The sequence below is a fragment of the Ictalurus punctatus genome, chromosome 21 (genome assembly GCF_001660625.3).
Source record: "Ictalurus punctatus breed USDA103 chromosome 21, Coco_2.0, whole genome shotgun sequence".
Lineage (NCBI taxonomy): Eukaryota > Metazoa > Chordata > Actinopteri > Siluriformes > Ictaluridae > Ictalurus > Ictalurus punctatus.
In genome coordinates this window covers 15,457,501-15,482,006 of record NC_030436.2, presented here as the reverse complement: position 1 = coordinate 15,482,006, position 24,506 = coordinate 15,457,501, and the positions used below count along the sequence as shown (strand labels likewise).

At 37.8% G+C, this 24,506-nt stretch overlaps 1 protein-coding gene across 2 annotated transcripts in view; it reads right to left on the bottom strand.

Moving 5' to 3' along the window:
* Window positions 1–24,506, bottom strand: part of cdh4 (cadherin 4, type 1, R-cadherin (retinal)) — a 429,819-nt gene that overhangs the window by 310,616 nt on the left and 94,697 nt on the right. The window lies entirely within an intron of this gene.

Sequence of the window (24,506 nt, the reverse complement as noted above, 5' to 3'; positions counted from 1 at the left end):
TCATGTCCATAGTAAAAGCCTGGCAAAGCATCTCTAAGGATGAAACTCAGGATTTGCTGATGTCCATGGGTTCCAGACATCATTGATTGCAAAAGATTTGAATCCAAGTACTAAAAATAATCTTAAGCGTCATGATTGTTAGTTTGTCCAATTACTTTTGAGCCTGTAAAAATGGAAGGACTCTGTAAAAATGGCTGTAATTCCTAAACGATATCAATACAGTATTTCTGTTAAACCGCTTGAATTAAAACTGAAAGTCTACACTTCAATCACATCTTGATTGTTTAATTTCAAACCCATTGTGTTGGCGAACAGACTCGAAGTTAATAAAATTGCATCCATGTCCAAATACTTATGGACCTGAGTGTTTCTTTGCTTTGTTCAGTAGGATGATGATGTGCGTTTCCTAGCCTGGTTTTCCAAGTTCTGCATATCTTCCTGGTTTTGACCTTTACCTTTTCCCTTTGTTTTTTAATTAGGGCCAATTCCAGTTTAACTCTTCCTGCCTGTATTCTAACCTGTGCTATGGACACTGATTACGATTCATAACACATACGCTGAGTTTAGGTCCTGCCTCCCTGTATTTTACACCCACCTTATATCCAGCTAGCCACAAGCCATAACCAGAAAAGTGAAGGTATGCGAAATAAATAGTATGACCTGCCTAATACAGCCATTCGCATAGGTTTTCACACAAACACAGGAAGAACTTCAGGAGAGAGAGTGAGAGCGATAGAGAGAGAGAGAGGAAGAAGAAGAAGAGGAAGAAGACTCTCTGAAGACTGTCTTGACAAGGGCATCACCCTGTACCTCAAACCACATCAAAAATATATATTAAAAAAAAAAATCACAAGAAATGATTTGTAGTACTACCTACAGAACGCACAAAAGACCAGGGTCAGAGGTTCTGCGGCATTAACACACTTTTTCTGAGGAAACCCCCCCCCTGAAACTCTTGCAGTTTAAACACTCACACTATTATGGTGCACAGTGTTTCTCAAGAGGCGAATAACCTGTGTATGAATATGAATCACATGCTTGGTTACACAGTGTGGCTGTGGGGCCTTGTGATTATTCCCAATCACTGACAGCATGTAGTCCTCTCACAAACACCTGAGGAAAAAAGTGCAGGTCTATTTAGCATCTTCAGAGAGATACTGACTCAATCAACTCCTGGTGGCGGTCTGGGAAAGCCACTCACATGACCAAATTCTTTTTTTGTTTCATTTTTTTTAAATTAGGAAAAGTATTTATATTCAGTGCAATTAATGCATATTCAGTGCAAGTAATTTACATTTTCTACCAGTATATAAAATTAAAAGAACTTAGTTGATAACGTAAAGAGAAAAAAATAACACACTGCTAATACAGCAGTTCCGCATCCCCCTTCACACCACAGTTTGCATATTAATTTTGAAAAAAAAAAAAAAAAAGGGTTCAATCAGGGGGTAGAGACTGTAGAGATAAAATATAGCCATCTACCGGCAAATTCTTCAGACATGGTGTCTTGAGATTAGACACAGTTGGTGGTTTAGAGGATTTTCAAAGAAGCAACAAACAGTATCTATCTATTAAGGATGAAAAGGCCAGAATATCTAATTTCCTCGTGTTGTACCAAGATAAATCCAAAGGCAACCCAAACTTTGTATACCAGAGCAGACGTCAATTTTAGTGTTAAGAATGACAGACAATCGTTAAGTAGTCCCACCAAAAATTGTGTAACATTGGAAAAAGGAAGAAAATTGTAGCTTAGATTACAAGGACAGTGAGAAATACTTCAGGTATGATGATGTGCCATACCACAAAGTCATCTCAAACTGGTTCCATAATTATGACAATGTGATCAGTGTACATCAATGGCCTCCACAGTCCTCAGATCTGAATCCAATAGCTTTGGGATGTGGTACAATGGGGATTCATAGCATGAATGAACAGCGGACAAATCTGCAGCAATTATGTGAGGCAATCAAGTGAGTATGTACCAGAATGTTAAAGGAATGTTTCTTGTGGCATCTTGTGGAATCCATTCCATGAAGAATTGAGGCTGGTCTGAGAGCAAAGTGGGGTCCTACCCAATATTAATATGGTGTTCCTAACAAAGTGGCAGTGAGTGTGTATATATATATATATATATATATATATATATATATATATATATATATATATATATATATATATATACACACACACACATATTCTCTTAATTTCATTTAAAATGTCTTATAAATGGTGTGGTCAGTTTTGGTTTCATTGACCATCTGTGCTGCATCCAAACAATGGACGATGTGCTACATTATATGTATGCGCTAAGGACAAGGAAGTACAATTTACTACACAGGAAACGTAAATCTTTCATTTGCGCAGCTCAGGCAAAAGCCAAACTAAGCTTTCTTGCTTTAGGAGAGACAGATGCATTGTGTGTGCTAATGAAATATTCATTGACTTGCATGGAATCTCTGCTACAGGCCAAGAGCAACCTAGATAGCAGAGTTTCCTCTGACTATTCTGGATTCAAATGAACAGCTTGTTTTAGAAAATTTATCTCAAGCTGATAAAAAGAGAAAGTGATTCTATACATGACCCGTCAGAGATTTCTTTACTAGTTAGCAAATCTTCTGCTATCGAGCTATCAAACTATTTCTCGGCTCAGATTGCTACAGAACAGCAGCTAAATAACTGACAGACTCGATTCATTAGCAGTATATACTCAGCTGCTGCAGGGAGTAATTGCACGCATCAGAATGTTTTACTCGTGTCTCCAAGCATGTATAACCTTCATCAGTCTTCAAGCATGTAAAATTTTCATGAATGATGCTAAAACACCTTAGGCTATTACATCCTCGCAATATTTCACAGGTTCAGTATACAAGCTTTAAAAACAGATGACCTATTCCAGTAACACTTTAAGCAAATGTACTGTTCATAGTAACATAAGCTTGTGTGATATAATGACTTACTCATCTCTACACAGTATGTTCCACTGATGTTTTTCCACTGACTATATTACCAGACCTGGCAACCTCTATGCAGCTCCACAATTTAACACTGGAGTATGCTAGTACACTGAAAAATATATGCGGAAAAAAAAAGAAAATAGGGTAGCATTTTCCTCCCCAATAAAAACAGTAGATCGACATATAAATATGAAATGATTTGCACGGTGTTTAGAACTCTTCGATATTAACTACCACCCCTTTCCACTACTTCATATGTTTCACGATCGAACTCACTTGGAGTCCTTGCATTCTGTCCAGGTAAGTACAGAATGTTTTGTGTTCATAAATGTAAAATGAAATACACCTGCAAAACACCACTATCGGCTTTTTGAACGTCCCATTCCAGATTTAGTTCCTGCTTTGCTGTTATAATAACCTCCACTCTTCTGGATAGGCTTTCCACTAGATTTTGGAGCGTGGCAGTGGGGAATTGTGATCATTTGGCTACAAGGGCATTCGTGAGGTTAGGCACTGATGCTGGGTGAGGAGGAGGTCTTGGGGGGGGGGGGGGGGGGGTTGGTTGAGGTCAGGGCTTCGTGCAGGCACACCATGTCTTCATGGAGCTCGTTTTGTGTACAGGGGTATTGTCATACTGAAACATGTTTTGGCCCCTTAGTTCCAGTGCAGGGAAATTCTAATGCTACTGCATACAAACACATTGTGTACAATTGTGTGCTTCCAACTTTGTGGCAACAGTTTGGGGAAGAAGCACGTACAGTACGGGTGTGATGGTCAGGTGTCGAAATGCTTTTCCCCATATAGTGCGTGGTCAACTTGGCTAACATTAGATGAGTATATATATTTAACATCAGTTAACTATATTGTATTCTGCTGAAAATGGTTCAATATGACCCCTTTGGATTACACCAACACTAACACTACAAATAACCATGGAGATGGTGATGTTTTTTGTGCTGGATATTTCTAATAAGATTTTTAAGAATACTATTCTATTCATATGATCTCACAATGTGACATGAATTGGATTATAAATATGAATGAACTATTTTCAGTCATAAAATGTTTTGGTTCTTATCTGATTAATCATTGTTTACTTAAATGCTGACTACATTGCATGCCGTATCAATGGCTTTAACCCAGGCATGTAATGAGCTGTTGCAAAAATCACATCGAGACATTTTAAATACAAAACTGTACGCTGATTTTTCATTTCAAACCTGAAATAATGCTCCACTTGAAAAAAGATTTCTGTGTTCCTAAAATGCATCAGAGATGTGCTTTTCATAGACAATGACAGATGTTCTCTAGACTTTAAATAAGGCTTCTTTTTTCTTTTTTTTTACTGTTACATGTTACTAGCATTTCTGCAATATTTTACTGTTTGTTCAATATAATTAAAACACTATTAGCAATCTTATTGCAAAAAAAACCCACAACATTTTCCTTGAAATTCTCCATCACCTCATAAAATAAGGAACAGCATCTATGACTTGAAAAGCAGCACTGAGACTACATGGTTCTTCCAGAGGAGAGTCAAGGGGCTCTGGCTGAATGCAGGAAAGTGCCTGCATGTGAAAATCAAAGTAACTGAATTGTGGATCTGTTCCAATTCATATCTCTTACCTGATGCTAATGAGTACAGTGGTGCTTGAATGTTTGTGAACCCTTTAATTTTCTATATTACTGCATGAACATGATCCAAAACATCATCAGAGAAGTCCTAAAAGTAGACAACGAGAACCCAGTTAAACAAATGAGACAAAAATATTATACTTGGTCATTTATTTATTGAGGAAAATGATCCAATATTACATATCTGTGAGTGGCAAAAGTATGTGAACCTTTGCTTTCAGTATCTGGTGTGATCCCCTTGTGCAGCAATAACTGCAGATAAATGTGTCTGGTAAGTGTTGATCAGTCCTGGCTTGGAGGAATTTTAGCCCGTTCCTCAGTACACAACAGCTTCAACTCTGCGATGTTGGTGGGTTTCCTCACGTGAACTGCTTGCTTCAGGTCCTTCCACAACATTTCTATTGGATTAAGGTCAGGAATTTGACTTGGACATTCCAAAGCATTCACTTTATTCTTCTTTAACCATTCTTTAGAAGATTGATTTGTGTGTTTAGGGTCATTGTCTTGCTGCATGACTCACTTTCTCGTGATTCAGATCATGGACATGTGTCCTGACATTTTCCTTTAGAATTTGCTGATATAATTCAAAATTCATTGTTCAAATCAATGATGGCAAGTCATCCTGGCACAGATGCAGCAAAGTAGACCCAAACCATGACACTACCACCACCATGTTTCACAGAAGGGATAAGGTTCTAATGCTGGAATGCAGTGTTTTCCTTTCTCCATACATAATGCTTCTCATTCAAACCAAAAATTTTATTTTGGTCTCATCTGTCCACAAATACATTTTCCCAATAGCCTTCTGGCTTGTTCACGTGATTGCAAGCAAACTGCAGACGGGAAGCAGTGTTCTTCTTGGAGAGCAGTGGCTTTGCAATCCTGCAATGCACAACATTGTTGTTCAGTGTTCTCCTGATGGTGTACTCATATACATTAACCTTAGCCAACGTGAGAGAGACCTTTAGTTGCTTAGAAGTTACCCTGGCTTCCTCTGTGACCTTGTGGTCTTACTCTTGGAGTGATCTTTGTTGGTCTCCACTCCTTGGGAGGGTAACAATGCTGTTGAATTTCCTCCATTTGTACACAGTCTGGTCTGACTGTGGATTGGTGAAGTCCAAACTCTTTAGAGATTGTTTTGTAAATTTTTCCATCCTGATGAGCATCAACAACTCTTTTTCTGAGGTCCTCAGAAATCTCCTTTGTTTGTGCCATGATACACTTCCACGGACATGTATTATGAAGGTTTTCACACTCTGAGAGATCCCTGTTCTTTAAATAAAAGAGGGTTCTCACTCACACCTGATTGTCATCCTATGTATTGAAAACACCTGACTCTAATTTCACCTTCAAATTAACTACTAATCCTAGAGGTTCACATACTTTGCCATCACAGATATGAAATAATTTTCCTCAATAAATAACTGTCCAAGTATAATATTTTGTCCCATTTGTTTAATTGGATACTCTTTGTCTACTTTTAGGACTTATGTGAAAATCTAATGTTTTAGGTCATATTCATGCAGATATATAGAAAATTCTAAAGAGGTCACAAACTTTCAAGCACCGCTGTACATGTATTAGGAATCACTAAAAAAAAAAACATGCTTTATAATTTATAATAAATCATTCGATCCTGATCTCAGGTTACTGTCTACAGAGAGTTTCACGTTCTCATCATGTCCACGTGGATTTCCTCCAGGATCTCAGATTCCCCCCTTCCCCCATAACCACCTCCCAAAAACATGATGGTATGTAGATTAGTAAATTCCGCCAAGGTGTAAAAGAGTGTCTCGGTGGCACCTTGGAATGGTTTCATGCAGAGTGTGTGCAACATCCACTGCAACCTTGACCAGCATAAAACCTGGTCATGTATCATATCTGTTCAACAACAATACTTTTCGTTCACAATCTACAATATCGCAATTTACGTGCGAGGTTTTCAAACCGTACTGAATGTAAATGAAGTATGCGGATTAATACGTAGATACCTAAAGAGTTTGCAGTTCATCCAACTTGTGTTGTGGTGTGGGTGAGTGATATAGAAAGGGGATTTGAACTCTAGTTCATAGTAAAAATTCACTGAACACTCCTCCTGGACATTTCAAAGTCTACTGGGGTGCTGTGAGAGATCTAGAAACCGAGAAAAAGAGCATTGCAGACAGAACACAACTGACAGCAACTCGATTCACCCCGTCTCTCATTCTCTCTCTCATCTTCCCCTCTGTTTTTCTCGTGCTGTGCCGCCATGTTCACCTGCACATGGAATTAAGGCAGGAGTTTTCCAGCAATTTGTTTTCTCTGCAGGAGCTGAAGGTTATCAAGTGGCTAGTTAAAAAAAAAAAAAAAAAAAAAAAACCCTCACCCCTGTGTTTCTCTCATTTATGCTTCCAGAACCTCTTTGCTTATTTTGCTTAGCTAAATATGAAAAATTTGAAACAATTAGTCTCTGTTGTCCCAAAGGTAGGTGCTGGAATGCTTGGTAGAAGCCTCAGGTCTAAAACCAGATGCTGAGAGCAGTCGTGAGAGCAGAAAATTCTGTTCAGCCAGTCAGCCAACCATCACACACACTTAATATTACACATACACACACATTCGTCTCCTGTGAACCAGGCATTCTGACACAAGGTCTGACTATGACCGTCACGCTCAGCGAAGCGAACAGCCATGTACACATGATGGTCTGATGGTCTGCCTGGTTCAATGACGTGTACGTAATCACAGCATACACATGGAAATCTGTGCACTCAATAATGTAAGCCTTTACAACTCCATTATAATTGACATGCGGTGTGATTATATTACTGGCCCTGAATAAAGGTCTTACAAATGCATTTCAGAAAATTCGTTTAATGTGGCCACAAATGCTAAAATTACAGTCATGGAATCACAAACGATGCATTCTGTTCACTTTATAGAGGTCACCATATTATTTTCTCAAGAGACTCTATAAACGGGAGGTGGACGGGGGGTGCTGGGTGGGGTCACTGTTACAAACCAATTTATCAAATGTTTCCAGATATAAGAAAAAAAAATTCCATAGACTTTTTCAGGCATTAAAGGTATCAATTGTCATCTGTACGTATTTAGTATCGGCCTCGAATGTCATTCCAGAGATTTTTACGTGTATTTACAGCACATAATATAAATTTCAGAAAGTCATGAATTGAGGTCACATCAAATGATCTAGCACTTAAGCCTGTAATTACATCTGTGGCCTGAATACTGATTACGGTATTAACTCCTCATTAGTCACCCTTAACTTAACTCTGAATATGGACCTACATGATGTTACCTCATGTGATGTGTGTAGGATTTAGGGCAAAAATAGCAAACAAAGATGCCTTGATGAGTGTGTCAAGGTAGATGCATTCCGAGGAGCATTTTTGCATCCAGAGGATGATCCTGAATGTGATTTTGAATTGCTCAAAGAGGGAGAATGAGATTATGTCTGTTACAATGAGCTGAGATTTGTTTGAACGTATTGTTATGCAGCTATAACAATGTATTGTTGTAATAACGTAATAATGTAATAACGTATTGTTATGCAGCTATAAGCAGCTATGCAATAAATCCTTTTGCATTTTACATACCTAGTAAAAAAATCTACTAACTTCTGGTGCACTTAATCCAGTTTTGAAATAACACACCTTTCTTGAATTATATCTGGTTAAGATGGTTGTACACTATGCGATTTCAGTGGTCTTTTAAGATTATTACTTGTCATATTGTACAAGATTATCTCAATAATATCCTGGCTGAATATATGACTGCGTGATAACGGGGCTGAAGCTGTCACGCCAGTTTTCTGTAATCCTTTACCAGAACTTTGTTGTCTATCTTTGGTCGCAACGGGATTAATCGCACATCACATAATGTGTTCTGAGACTGCCAGTCTCAACTCACAAGGTTTTTTCTTTTTTACTTTTACAATGTGTTACAGCTAAATCTGGCAAAAAAAATTAGAATTCCACCTTGCAGAATCTGTAAAATGTTAATAATTAAAAAAACAAAAAAACAAACAGATGTTTACATATAGTCCACAGAACACAACAATAACTGAATTTACACAAATGAACCAGTTCAAAAGTTTACATACACTTGATTATTAATCCTGTGTGTCGTTACCTGGATGATCCACGACTGTGTTTATGTTTTGTGAGAGTTTTTTATGAGTCCGTTGTTTGTCCTGAGCAGTTAAACTTCCCACTGTTCTTCAGAAAAATCCTCCAGGTCCTGCACATTCTTTACTTTTCCAGCATATTCTGCATATTTGAGCCCTTTTCAACAGAGACTATATGATGTTAAGATCCATCTTTTCACACTGAGGACGACTAAGGGACCCGTACACAACTATTACAAAAGGTGCAAACATTCACTGATACTCAAGAAGGGCACAGGATACGTTAAGAGACAGGGGGGTGTCTAGTGTGTAAATTGTTGTTATTTTGTTTAAAGCTCAACTATTACTGTTTTGAAATGTGCCCAATTTTGTTTTAAAGGTCTCATACAATCGATTTACATGCATCCGAGGTCAAAAAACACTTTAACATGCTCATAATTTAAACTGCAGCATTACCTTTTTTTCCCCCAGTGTAAAAGACGACTCGTTAAATGATCCGTTCTGAAGGATTCATTCTAAACTCCTCCTTTCAGAGAGCATACTCTGCTCTGATTGGTCAGTTGTCCCAGTCTGTTGTGATTGGTCAACCACTGTCAGCGAGCAGCCGATGAAGACCAGAGGCGGGGCTTTTTGTTACAAACCTACGTAGGTTAGTACAGGAAGTAAGTCTGAAATCACTAACGACTCGTTTCAGCTGTTCAGAATCGGTTCCTTCTTTTGGGAGTCAATAAGGGTTTTTGAATGTTTTCAACATCCCCTTTGATAAAAAATCCGATGTTTTCGTCTTAAATGTCAGACTTATTTGAGTAATTTACTTCAAAGTCTATATATAAACACCGCTTTAGCAGCTCTAGCAATACATTTCTGAACACCTTCTTGTGTATAAATAAAAGCTATAGCATGTTGACATATTTGTTTATAATGTGGTATATTTGACATTTTCAAAGGGTAAAAATAACCCTCAAAATATTAACTCATTTATGAAATAAAATTAACCCAGCATTTTTGTAAAAAATCAAACCATCCTTTGGGTTGAAAATCAACCCATTTGCTGGGTTAAAATTAACAACCCAACTTGATGGGTTAATTTAACCCAAAATGTGTTCTGTCCAATATTTAAGCAGCCGTTAGGCTAAAAAATAATGCAGTTTGGTTTGTTTTTAATCCAGTGTTTTTTAGAATGTGTGTAAATTCAGTTATTATTGTGTCTTCTGGACTATATGTAGATATAATAAAAAGAAAACACAGTTTTATCATCATTTTTTAATTTTCATTGACATTTAGCAGATTCTGCAAGGCATATGTAAATTTATGACCTCAACTCTATGTGGTAGCATTTAAAGGGAGTATATAAAATGATATCAGAACAATTAAAAAAATATATTGTGTGAACTGGATATTCAGACATTTCAGTTTTATGTGGATTTCACACATTTATCTCACTTTAAAGTAACAGATCCCTGAATTAGAGATGAATCCAGAGCTTTGGACTGATATAAAGAAACGTCATTAAATAGTTTGGCACTTAATGTGATGCCACATGTGGCACCTATGTCGCATAAATGATATCTACATTAAAGAGGCCTCATTTAGACTGATGCACACGTCTGTGTTTGTTGACTGATCCATCCATCAGAATCACCATGTGCTCAGATGTGTTTGTGAATCTCAGCATCAACTTGACACACAAATTGGCAGCATTACAAAAGCAATTAACCCGAGTCTAGATCACAGCTGATCAACACATTCACCAGGTCTGTACAGAGCAGCTTCGACTTCACCCTCCATCAGACCTGCTTCTCATCTGATATTAAAGAACACAGTCTTTTACAGTACAAGTGCATTAGTATCCAGGAAAGCAACAACTGTATGAACTGCATCTCTACAACCTGTTTGTGCAGATTTTACGAGTGAAGTTTGGGTTTGGGGTGCAGCCCACTCGGACATACACGACTTTTACATTTATATTTATTCTATTAGCAGACATGAGTCACAAGAGATGGTGAAGGAACTGACAGTCATGTGGGTGAAGAAAATGCTACATTTCTCTTGTTATTGACCAGAAACTAAACAATGGATTATCTTCCATTGACATAATTATTAATTCAGCTAATTAATGCTATGCCTACACCTAAATCTAACCCTAACCTCTTTTACCTCTTAACCTTAAACTCCTAACCAAAACCTTTTTTCTCTTTTAGTAAAAAAATTAATAAATTGTAGGGACCATCCAAATGTCCCCATAAAGTCAACAATGTCTTTCCTATCCTTGGGGGACAAGACATACTGTAAAACACACACAGACAACACACAATATGGATGAACTGCAATTTGCTGAAGACATGCCACAGGATACTAGTAACACTAAAACTAACGGTGTGTATCAATCAGCTCCCCAGTTCAGTAGTCAAGGCATTGATCAGGGAGTCGGCCATATTAAGGGCTGTCTCAATCGCAAAATCTTTCCAGTGTACTGGAATGTTCGCTCTTTAAAAATCCCACAATGCACCACAAAAACTAGGGAGCATCGATGTTCCCTTACTGGAAATGACGTCATATTTTCTGAAGCCTCTCAGCTCATAACAAAATGCCAGACTTCGTCTACAAATGAAAGTAGCTTCTTAAAGTTGTTGTGCCTCTCAAAAGATTACTTACGATTTTTAACTTTATTTGACTGCCTATATACGATCTAATGACTGTCTAACGTAAGTCTAACGACTTTTAAGTATTTAATGATTTTCTTTTTTAATCCACTAGCTAGCCTACGATCCGGCTTGAAGTACCATGACAGAAACGTGCGTGATTACGCGAACAAATTTATACGACATATAAAACTTATTATTTAATTTTTTTGGGTGATGTTTTATAACGCAAGTACGTAGTCATATTGCTGGAAATTGGGTCATCAGCGTCCCAATGTGTAGTGATTCAGGGTCCTTACCAGTGCCCGAACTCGTGTACACCATATACCGAGTCATGACCTAGGGAGCTGATTGAAACACACTATCTGACTTCATAACAATATATAGTGGATGAATTCTGAAAAACTGCCAAAAGTGATGGAAAATCAGGTTATTATGACATCCTTTGGCATCTCTGCTTTAAGAAAACAAATATAAAAAGATCACGCTGGTTAACAGATGCATAACAGAAGTGTGCTTTGCTTTTTAATCAAAACATCATCACAACCTCTTCTGCTTACCCACCATGTACAGTAGTTTGGAAATGTTTAAATGACCTCATAAAAAGGAAATTTAGTCAACAGAACATAAGTGACTAAATTAATCAGTGGTTATTTACTTTACTACAGATAAAATACGGTAATGAACAGTGAAGAGATGATGATATGGGAAGTGACTTTTACCTCGTGTGATGAGACAGAAACTGATGTGGATGATGATGATCAAAGTAAGAACTCATTTCCCATCATGAACTTATAATTCTTTATAATTTGGCAAAATCGCTGTATTTAAATGACTTAAAAATGCTAATTTTACAACTTGTGGTTGTGCAAATAAGAGCAATTTGATTAATTTTCAGAACTACACAGAGTCGAAAAGGAAGTGCCGAAGTGCGTGCATGCGTGTGTGTGTGCGCGCAAGCGAGTGAGACATGACCTGTGACGGATTGACGTCTCACCTTACGGTCAATGCTCAATATTCCAGGAATAAGCTCCGGATTCTCTGAAATCCTGACCAGGATGAATCGGTTATTGAAGAATGAATGAATGTAAACAGAGCGTGTGGTGCTGATTGATCCGAGAGCTGCAACAAGGCAGAATATGAGCGAGACGGAGGGGCACAGACAGAGCATTTGATACTTTTTGCTCCACTAAAACTGCCAGTAATACTACATGAGTTATGCTGATGCTCAAAGAAGAATAGTGTGTATATCCAGCATATAACGTTAAAATTGATATTGTGCTATAAAGCAAAAGATCACATTACTTCCATCAGAGACTCGTCTACATATGTATTCAGTCCTCTATGAGAGAGATAAAAATGTCATGTCTGTGGCAAGTGAAAAATCCTTCATAAGAGCTGGACTGGCAACATACTTAAAGTAACACACCTGCTACAGGGCTTGTGTTTGTGTGTGTGTTTTATTAAAAGTATACACCAAAGCAAGAACTTAAGTTATACACTCAAACCTTATTTGCTCATGGGATCAAAACTAGGGTTGGAAATGTAGAAAAAGCGATGGTATTATAATCAATAATTTTGTATAATGTATCAATCATTTTACATAAAAAAAAACTCCTTTAGGTTTATTAGTTTCGTGATATCTACTTATCTGCTTCTTTTTCAGAAAATGACAATAAATGACATGCAACACTGTAGTGGCGGTACAAATATAAAATATAAATATTAATTATTAGGTTAGGAAACATGTCAGACAATTTTGTAATTGTTTATTTTTTTTTAAATAGAAAGACCTGGTATTATATACAAAGGGTCAAACAGAAACCTTCATTTTTTTATTGTGCAAATAGCTCACAAAACAAACAAAACAAAAAAAAACTTATTTTTCTACATAACCTCCATTTTATTCAGTGCAAATGTTCCAACACATTACAAGATTCTGGATTCTTCTAGAAAAAAAAAATCCATTCAATTATTTATGTCTTAAGGATTTCATTTGACTCACCCTTGTATTCTGAAATGAAATATGTCGAGGATGCATTTCTAATTATAATATTCATTCCGTATGCAAATGCATGTGATTGTATGGAATGCTTTAGGTATGCTTTACATAAGCAGCATTTTTCAAATCATGTGCCAATGCAGGAAATAATGTGTTGACATCATAATCTACACTTTTATGTAAGCAAGAAAACAGCATAACAGGCATGCTGTTAGAGGAAAATAAGCAACGACGGAGGGCTGTGATTCTTACACAAAGTCGATTATTTCCCAACAGCAGGTGACAAGGTGTTTTATTCCTCTTACATCACAGCAATTAGCCAATGCTAACAATGTATTGTTTATTGAAAAAGACACAGCATACATTTTATCCATGTATAGTTATGTTTAACATCCATGAAACAATGTTAGTTATATATACAGTGGTGCTTTCTGCATAAATAGGACGTAAAACATCATCAGATTTTCACACAAGTCCTAAATGTAGATGAAGAGAACCCAATAAACAAATGAGACAAAAAAAATCTTATACTTGGTCATTTATTTATTGAGGAAAGTGATCCAATGTTACATATCTGTGAGTGGCAAAAGTATGTGAACCTTTGCTTTGAGTATCTGGTGTGACCTCCTTGTGCAGCGATAACTGTATCTAAATGTTTGCGGTAACTGTTGATCAGTCCTGCACATCTCAGCCCGTTCCTCAGTACAGAACAGCTTCAACTCTGCGATGTTGGTGGGTTTCCTCATATGAATTGCTTACTTCAGGTTCTTCCACAATGTTTCTATTGGATTAAGGTCAGGACTTGGACTTGGCCATTCCAAAACATGAACTTTATTCTTCTTTAACTGTTCTTTGTTAGAACGACTTGGTACAGTAGAACGTTAACATTAGCCGATGTGAGAGAGGCCTTTAGTTGCTTAGAAGTTCCCCTGGTTTCCTTTGTGACCTTGCAGACATCTTGCTCTTGTGATCTTTGTTGGTCTCCACTCCTGGGGAGGGTAACAATGGTCTCAAATTTTCCCAATTTGTACACAATCTGGTCTGATTGTTGATTGGTGGAGTCCAAACTCTTTAGAGATGGTTTTGTAACCTTTTCCAGCCTGATGATCATAAACAACTCTTTTTCTGAGGTTCTTAGAAACTAACGACAAAGGTTCTTTGTCCATACCATGATACACTTCCACAAACACGTGTTGTGAAGATCAGACTTTGATAGATCCCTGTTCTTTAAATAAAACAGGATCCTCACTCACACCTGATTGTCATACTATTAACTGAAAACACCTGACTCTAATTTCACCTTCAAATGAACGGCTAATCCTAGAGGTTCACATACGTTCGCCACTCACAGATACCGCATGTAATATTGGATCATTTTCCTTCATAAATTAATCACCAAATCTAATATTTTTCATCTCATTTGTTTAATTGGGTTCTCTTTATCTAATTTTAGGACTCGTGATGTTTTAGGTCATATGTATGCAGATATATAGAACATTCGAAATGGTTCAAAATCGTTCAAGCAGCACTGTATTTCACGCATGCAAAAACTTTCAAGGTCATCTGAATAATCTTGTTTAGAAGGACACGAGACGTCAGCTGTTATGTTACAGGACAATGTAATCGCTCCACTCTGCCTAAAGCTAAAGCACCTCTTCAGGATGTTTATGTGGAAAGCACTTGATGGTGAATAGCAATGTGTGTACGGAGGTTGTGTGAACAGTGCAAGCTTCTACTTGTTTCACCCCCCAAAGAAGTCAACACAAATAGAAATGTCATCTTGAGGAAAGTGCGGTCCACTCACTTTTGTTCCTCCAGACAGCACACGTTTCAGATGTGGTGTGTATCTCAGCTTGAGGCAGTTTTCGATAAACACTCCAGCATGGTGAATAACTCCCTCCGGAAAGAGTTTTTTTTTTTTTTTTCCCCAAGAGAATAATTAGCCTTTAATTTGCTTTCCTCCTCCACCTCACTTTATCTTCCTCTAAAGTTTTATCTGCTCCTCTCTTTTATCGAAACCCCTTGTGTTGAAGTGGAGTGCTCTTTTTTAGTTCATTTATTTGTGTACTGCTTCGAGCAGATGTTTTAATGCCTACATACATTTTTTTTTTGCTTGTTAATTAATATATTCTCTTACTACAATAAGCCTTAGTCCATCTCTACAACCTGCCCAATCTCTTACCTCCTTTGTTGCATGCTGCTGTGCAAACTGACTCATTTTCCACGCCCTGGACATTTTGTGACGCTGAATTGGAGCTATTTTTGGAAATGTCATTTGCTCTTCGTGATAAGACATGACTCGCTACAGAGAGGCATACAGTGTGTGCATGGTGTGTAGTACAGATCAAACTGGTTTCAGTTCAAGGGCTTCTTTTTAATCTCTGTACATGTGTCCATGACTCATCTTCAGTACACTCAGGCGTCATTTGATTTGAATATTTCCCAGAAGGCCTACAGGGACAAATGGGAGCAGGAGAGAACCCGAATAGCACTCCTTTATTCTTTAAAGAGGCATAAGATAAAATATGGCTGGGTGTTGAAGGACAGGTCAGTGGGAATAACATAGCTCAGGCTACAATGCATTGGGAGTGAGAAAAGAGGGCAATGTGAGTTCTTGTTGTAAATTATTTATATATGGTTCCACAAAGATGCAAGTTGGTGAAGCGAGAGAATATTTGCTTTAAGGTTACTCTCAGTACATATATGGAGGCGGGTTTTTTTTGTTGTTGTTGCTGCTCTTCAAATGGCGTATGTGAGAAGCTTTATCTTGATTTTCTTCATGAAACGGTCAGAAAATATACAGTACGTACTTTAATAGGAACACCTCTACACCTGCTTATTTATGCAGTTATCCAATCATCCAATCATCTGGCAGCAGCACAATGCATAAAATCATGCAGATACAAGTCACGAGCTTCTGTTAATGCTCACAGCAAACATCAGGATGGAGAAAAAAAGTGTGATCTCTGTGACTTTAACCGATGTATGGTTGTTGATACCAGACAGGCTGGTTTGAGTATTTCAGAAACTGCTGATCTCCTGGGATTTTCACACAAACAGTCTCTAGAGTTTACACAGCATGGTGCGATAAATAAAAAACATTGCGTGAGCGACAGTTCTGTGGGTGCAAACGCCTTGTTGATAAGAGAGGTCCGAGGAAAATGACCAGATTGGTTAGAGCTCAGATAGTACTCAAATAATCACTCTTTACAACGGTGGTGAGCAGAAAAGCATCTCAGCATGCACAAAACATCAAACCTTGAGCTGAATGAGCTACAACACCAGAAGACCACATTAGGTTTCACTCCTGTCAGCCAAAAACAAGAGTCTATCAAGAACAATGACTCACCCAACCTGAACAGCTGAAGAGTAGAAAAAAAAAATGAATCATGGTCTTTTTCCAGTCTTTAACTTTCTAGTCTCAGTGATTCTGTGCCCATGATAGCCTTCTTATTCTTGGCTGACAGGAGAGGAACTTGATGTGGTCTTCTGCTGTTGCAGCTCATCCACCTCAAGGGTTGATGTGTGTTCTGAGACGCTTTTCTGCTCAACATGGTTGTAAAGAGTTCTTATTTGAGTTACTACAGACGTCCTGTAAGCTCAAACCAGTAACAGTGGCAGAGCCAGAGGGGCGTCCAGGGTGGCACTGGACAACCCTGACATCCGACTGGCCACCCCGGGTGCCACCCCAATATTTTATTCACTACTGGCAGTTGCTGATGCTGATTGACACATCATTTCGCCTCTTGTCGAAAGAAGAGCTTCTTGTTGTCGTTGTTTTTTATGTTTGCCAGCGGCGCAATCAAGGACGAGCCAAGGACGAGAGGATATGGTTGCAGGATACCGTAGAATACGAAAACATCATGTTTGGAGTAAGTTTTTAAGCTTTAGCAACAGGTTTGTTTGCTGAACAACTTTTATGAGACGCTGTGTGAGATAATAAGGCTCCAATAGGCTACCTGAAATGTTAGGACGGCACATATAAATGAGGCGATACAAGCGTGGCTCCATTTAGTTCCTTTTATTAAACAACATCCAACAGCCTTCAACAGCGTCTGTGCTCCCACAGCTTCATCTCTGTATCTCTGCCGATTCACCACAGCACTGTCCCTATTAGATCCGCATCTCACTAACAGTATATGCTGTACTCTCTTCTGTATTACCAAATGTAACCATACATATCCCTATGCTACCATTCCACTGCCAGTTCGTCAGATTAGAGATAACAATCCTTACACTTACATCTGTGCTAGTAATACAAGCATATACCGTGCAAGTTACAGTATACAGGTGTTGAGTTAATGTGGGGAAGGCTACAGCTGTCAGTGTTCGGAGAGTTAACATTTAGCAGTGTGAAATCGATTAGCTAGCTCAGTTACTTAGGTTCAGAGGAGGGAATGATAGACTGGTAGGAGATTTTAATGTACAGTTATGAAAATGAGGATTTGTAATCAAGATAAAAATGCTGGTAATTGGATGTAACCATAGACCGACATATTTTTGGATCAGTTAAACATGAAAAGAAAGGGAGAGATATCAGAGTTCTTTTTAAAGAAGCACAAACAGGCAGCTCAGGTGTAAACAGCCCTGTCTGCTTCATGCCTACTATATCTTATTGCAGTGTGTGTTTTTTTTGTTTTGTTGTTGTTGTTTTTTAACGTGAGGGTTTTTTTTTTTGTAAATAAACTCAGCAGTTCATGTAACAGACACATGCTACTGTATCTTTTCTCCTTGGAGCTCAAGCTTTATTTTCAAAATTTTTTTGGGATGTTCAACACTTATAGACACAAACAGGGTGACCCAATTCTTTCCACTATGTGAGTACTGTGTGTGTGTGTGTGTGTGTGTGTGTGTGTGTGTGTGTGTTATTACTATCAATACCAGCAATACCAGAAATTTTTGCTCCCCAAGTGGAAAACAGCTTATAAATCATACTAAAATCATACATACTACATTTTTTAAATGTAAAAATGCTTTTTTGTGATGGAAAGGTGATGGATAGGTTTAGGGGATAGAAAATACACTCTGTACAGTATACAAATCATTATGGAAATTCCCCATAAAACATGGAAACCCAACATTGTGTGTGTGTGTGTGTGTGTGTGTGTATGTGTGTCTACCCCCGAAAGTAGCAGTGGCCACCCCCTGGCCACCCCATGTATAAAACTCTAGTTCCGCCACTGGTCATCAATAAGGTGTTTCAGCATGCAGACCCTCCACTCACAGGATGTTTTTTGTTCTCCTCACACTATTCAGTGTAAACCCTACAGACTGTTGTGTGTGAAAATCCCAGATGATCAGCAGTTTCTGAAATACTCAGCCCATCTGGTACCAACAACCATGTCTTGGTTAAAATCACAGAGATCATATATTTCCCTATTCTGATGTTTGAAGTGAACATTACCTGAAGCTCTTGTCCTGTATCTACATGAGTTTGTGAATTGTGCTGCTGCCACATGATTGGCTGATTGGATAACTCCATAAATGGGCAGGTGTACAGGTGTTCCTATTAAAGTGGACGGTGAGTGTATAATTAAGGAATAAAACAATTCCCCTTGCGTGCTGTTATAGGAAAATGATCAACAATAACGCACAGATACTGTTACCACCCCAAAGTTGATTAGATTCCCATCACAGCACATCTCTTACTGATTTATTCCTTTTATACCGCAGCAATTGACCAAGGATTACAAGTTTTTATTTATTGTAGAATGAAATGTCATACTTTTTAACCATTTATTGTTACATTTAATGTTGTAGAACACCCACGATACCATTTATGTTATGTTCTAGCAGCTATAAAAAGAGTCCTTCCCTCACCAGTCTCTTTTATCTCTCTCTTCAAGTTAATAAGACAAAGAAACACAGCTTGTCATGTTAATAAGAAATCAGAAAATACAAACTCCTCCTGTGCTGAAGACTTTTCTTTGGCGGAAAACTTACTGACCGTCTGCACAAAAAAAGTGCAGACACTTCTGTAAACCATGTCTTGTAACAAATAAAACGTCTTCTCGTTTGTTGGATTTCCATGTATCTCAGGAATATAATTATTATGTCTTCCAGACCTCCGTCAGCCCTTTCAGCCTGTTCTACAATTAGTTTTACAATTGCTGTTCTACAATTACTCTTAGTTCTGTGCTGCTATGAGCTAGAAAGTGTGGTTTACCGTGGAGCGTTCAGGCCTGGGGGGTCTAAAATGAACACAGACATCCCATTTTATTCATGCAGAGCAGAAGTATTTATACACATTGATAACGGCAGTGTGTGGACGCTTTCTACTGGTGCAGGGGCCAGACAGATAGACAAAACACACAGCGCACAGGGTCATACTACAAAATAAGTCTACATGTTTCAGCTATATTAAAGGATGGCAGTTGATCAGCTTATTCAAAGAGGTGATTAAATATATACATTCATCATAGGTATTTGATAGCACAGAGGCACACAAACAGAAACTACAAAACAGTATTCGCCGTTTCCAAGGTGTCTTAATACAATTCAAAATATAAGAGTACATGATAAGAGAATTTCCTTTCAGCGTTCTAAATAAAAACATTTAAAAATAAATAAATCTAGTCTTAGATTATGTGGAGCATCTGCTACGCAAGTCCCTCTGACGTAGCTGTTACTATAGAAACTATACCATATTGCAACAAGCACATACGAGGGTGAGTCAAATGAAATAATACAAAATTAGAAAAAGCATGGGTACGCAGCTGTAATTTACCCGAGTTATTGGCATTGCTGGAACAATGGAAATTCAATGGAGATTAAAATTGCTTGGATTCAAATGGAAACGGAAAAAGGGGGAGGGGACAAGTAGAGGATTTAATTTGCCTGAATTTTATACTTAAATATTCAATAGCACAAAGACTTAGAGCAAGCATTTTCTTAAAGACCTCAATTCCATTCAAAACCGAATCCATATTTGTAGCCATGAGATTTGTGATTATTATTCTTTCGAGTTTTCCAAAATTATTTATTAACATGAAACTCAGTTTCCTTTCCAGCCTCTCCAACCAGGAAGACATTTCACTCCATCACTACGAAAAGATAAGAGAGCTAATAAGAAGGAAATCTATAAAGACACACGTCCAAACACACAGGGGCATCATCTCGACAAGTTCCTATTAAAATAATCTTCTCCAAGCCATATGGTGTCACTGGCTGTTACATTCTTTCCTTCGGGAGGTTTGTTGTTCCCCAGGGTGTGTAAATCACAAAAGGTGAGGTGTTTCTCTCCGTCTCTCTTACACAGTTCCACTCACACCTAATCTATTATCGTTTTCAGTTCTGCGGTTGACTGTGGAACAAAGACTCGAAGGTCAAACTTCCATGTCAGAGCGGGCAGCACATGCTTGCCTCCTCCTCTTTACCTTTATTTTCTTTCTTCTCTTTTATTTGCTCATCGATCACAAAGCTGACCTCAGGAAGATCGTACTTGCTACTGGCAAGGATCTAAATGGTCCTATTCTATACCTTTTGTGCTATTAATAAGCCTAAAATATGAATGTTTTACAGGATGAAAACTTTTCAGATTTAATGCAATATGTGTCACTATCCAAATGCAATAAAATATACACCAATAACCTAGAACATGAAAGCCACCTGCCTAATATCATCTCGGTTACCTTCGCACCATTAAAACAGCTCTGACCCGTCAAGGTATGGACTCTACAAAACCTCTGAAGGTGTGCTGTGGTATCTGGTACCAAGACATCAGCGGCATATCCTTTAAGTCCTATAAGTTGCGAGGTGGGTCCTCAAATTGATCAGACTTACTGTATTTGTCCAGCACATCCCACAGATGCTCGATTGGATTAAGACCTGGTGAATTTCGAGGTCAAATCAACACCGTTGCAATGCAACGTTTCGCTTTTCAGCGTTGTGCATTTTCTGCATGTCACTAATGAAAAGCATAACACCTGTGTATTGTATTTCATGTTTTTCCACCACTTGCATTTTGACCCAGTAGGGAATCTTCTCCAGTAGACCTCGATCGAACCAAACATTGTTTTGATCTACGAACACTGAATGCACTTCTAGTTATGGCGTACTTTAAGTGTGCTACAACTAAAATGATCTCAACGTGGTGCAAGACTGACTTTACGATTTAATATGAATAAATTTACTAATATTTCATGCCATATGAAAGTGCACAATGTTCAGTTCATCCACTAGAAGAAATGTAATATTTTATAACCAACGTGTATTACAGTACACAGACTCGAAGAATATTTCTCGTCATGTATCAAAACACAGTCAAGGTGCTCTACCATAGAACTTCAAAAAACATTCATAACACACATTGAAAAGAAAAAAAAAAAAGGTATTAGTCATAATACATGCATTATAAATGATTTATTAAGTAGTAAATTACTTTGATTTCATCTGAGCAGTGGACTACAAATAACTCACTACTGGTTGCTGCTGTAAACGATCAGTGCAGATAAATATAGAGCGTAAGTATTCACCCCCGACTTGTACTTTTCCACATTTTCTAATGGAGCTGAAATAGAGGTCATGGATTTACACAAATTAGTCCACAATACTAAAGTGCAGGGAAAATCAATACAGTCTACAAATGTAATTAACATTGCTTCTCTGAATAATGTCTCCTTACTTGGTCCCTGACTTCTGTGTGTCAAAATTCTGCTCAGAGTCACACAATCTTTCCATTTTTAATAATGGATTTAATGGTGATCTGAGGGATGGTCAAAGTTTGTGATATTTTTTATTTACCAAACTGTTGATACCTTTCCAGAACTTTGTCCCAGACTTGTTTTGATACCTCCTTGGTCTTCGTTGTGCTGTTTGCTCTCTAACAAACTCCGGTGTATTTATATTGAGGTCATGTGACATGTTAATTACACACTGGTTGACTCCATTCAGCTAATAGGATGTACTCTGATGGCATGTAGTTGCACCAGAATTAATTTAGGGGTTTCACAACAATGGGAGTAAATACTTATGTAATCGTACATTTTCTTTATTTGTAAATAATTTTGCTAACTATATTGATGTTTCCCCCAATTCAGTATTATGGGCTATTCCTGGCGTATTCATGTTCCAGGACGTAACTCGATAAAATGCGGAAAAGTTAAATGGGGGTGAATACTTACAGTATGTAATTAATCAGAATCCTATTTCTGGTCTCAAAAGGACAAAGAAGTCCGATGTGTTTGCAAATCCCAAATAGTAGCTTTTATAGATGTTAGAATGCAACACAGCATTTAGGCTGTGTTGCACTTTCCTGGTGTGTTCAACTACCTTGAAGTGGGAAAATCCATTAGCCATGATTTCTGCATTGCCATTAGTACCATAAAAGTGAGCTAAGTGAAATACTGTTTGGATCAGATTGACATTTGCGAAGGTTGTAAAAGTGCCAGACACACTAAATGCCTTTTATAAGTATAAATACAACAGCAATCTCAATTCTGCTTTACTTTTCCCTCTCTCTGCATCACAGTGTGGAAGCTTACATTTGAACATTAGTAATTGATTACAAAATTATACTGATATGAAATTATATTATTATACTGATTACGATTTGATATTAGCATATCAGCTCATTTTAACCACATGGTCTTGTAGCATTATGGATGAACACAGTCTGTATGGTGAATTAATCCTAGTTCTACACAAGGAGCCCATTCTCAACCATGCCATAATCTGTAAAGTCAATAAATTGCTTGGAAATGTTAAGATGCACGTCGGCAAAAGTCACAAAAGACACTTTGTCATAAGTCTTTATAAGCTTAAACCTCTTCTTTTTACACTGCAGGGACTAATATGTGTAATTTCCCACGCATATGTGGGGAAAAAAAAGTGATTAAATCTATTACTCTGACTTTACTGAATAAAGGAAACAATAGAAAACCTTGTCTGCCCTCTGTGAGCCTGAAAGGAATGATGAGTTGTGAAAGAGCAGGAAAAAAAGCACTCTATTCAACACAAATTCAACAAGTCTTGCTACCATTCGTGTGGTTCATAGCTTACAGCAGGGTATTCAACTAAAAATTGTGAAGGTCCAGTTACGTAAAATGCCTTACAATGGCGCCACAGACCCTGAACAGATGAGACGTCTGTTTTCAGTTTGACTCGGGGAATAAACACATACATTTTGTCCATTCACTGTTTTCAATTTTTTTTTTTTTTCTTTTTTTAAATCTATACACGTTCTCTGCTTTCTAGCTCTGCAGCTAGTCTCTGGTCCAATGAGCTGCCTTTGGCTAAATAACTTGTATAAATGCAAATGATTGGATAAGCAGCAACAAATGACCTGCTACAGAAGCAGAGCTGTTTAGAAAACTGGAGTCACTGAACTACAGCCGTTGTTACGACCAGTATTAAATATAATCATTTCACTAACCACTTGAACAGGAACACCTCTACATCTGTGCATTCACGATATTATCCAATCAGCAAATCGTGTGATGGCAGAACAATGCACAAAATCATGTAGATACAGGTTAAGAGATTTCTAGTGCCAAACAGCCTGGTTTGAGTATTTTTTATAAATTGCTAATATCCTGGGATTGGTGCGACAAACAAAAAACATTCAGTGAGCGGCAATTCTGAGGGCTGAAATCTTGTTGATGGCAGAGTTTAGAAGGGAAAGGCCTAGCCAAGCGGTTAGGAATGCTCCAGTAATTTAAATAACCACTCTTTACAACCAGGGTCAGCAGAAAAGCATCTCAAAGCACACAACATGTAAACCCTTAAGGTGGATCAGCAACAGCAGCAACAGACTACCACTTCTACCCCTGGCAGCAAAGTACAGGAATCTGAAACTATAATAGGCACAGGCTCACTGAAACTGGACAGGTGAAAATTGGAAAAAGGTAATGTATCAACAACAAGCAAGAACTGTTTATGCAATTTTTGTAAATAAGATCTGATAATTCGAGTGGGGTTCAGTAAATTCAGCAAACCCGTTTGATAGCTCAGGTTGTCTGTTGTCCCTGTTCTCCACACTCAGAAGATTTATCTCCCACCTGTGCTTTTGGTGCAGGCAAAAGAAAAAGAAATTTATAACCACTATTTCAGCTCTGTTTCAGCCAGGAATAACAAATAAAGTTTTATTATTGCAAAATAAAAATGGTCAAAATATGCCTTTGTGTTTATGGATGTTTTCTTCTGTAATTGCA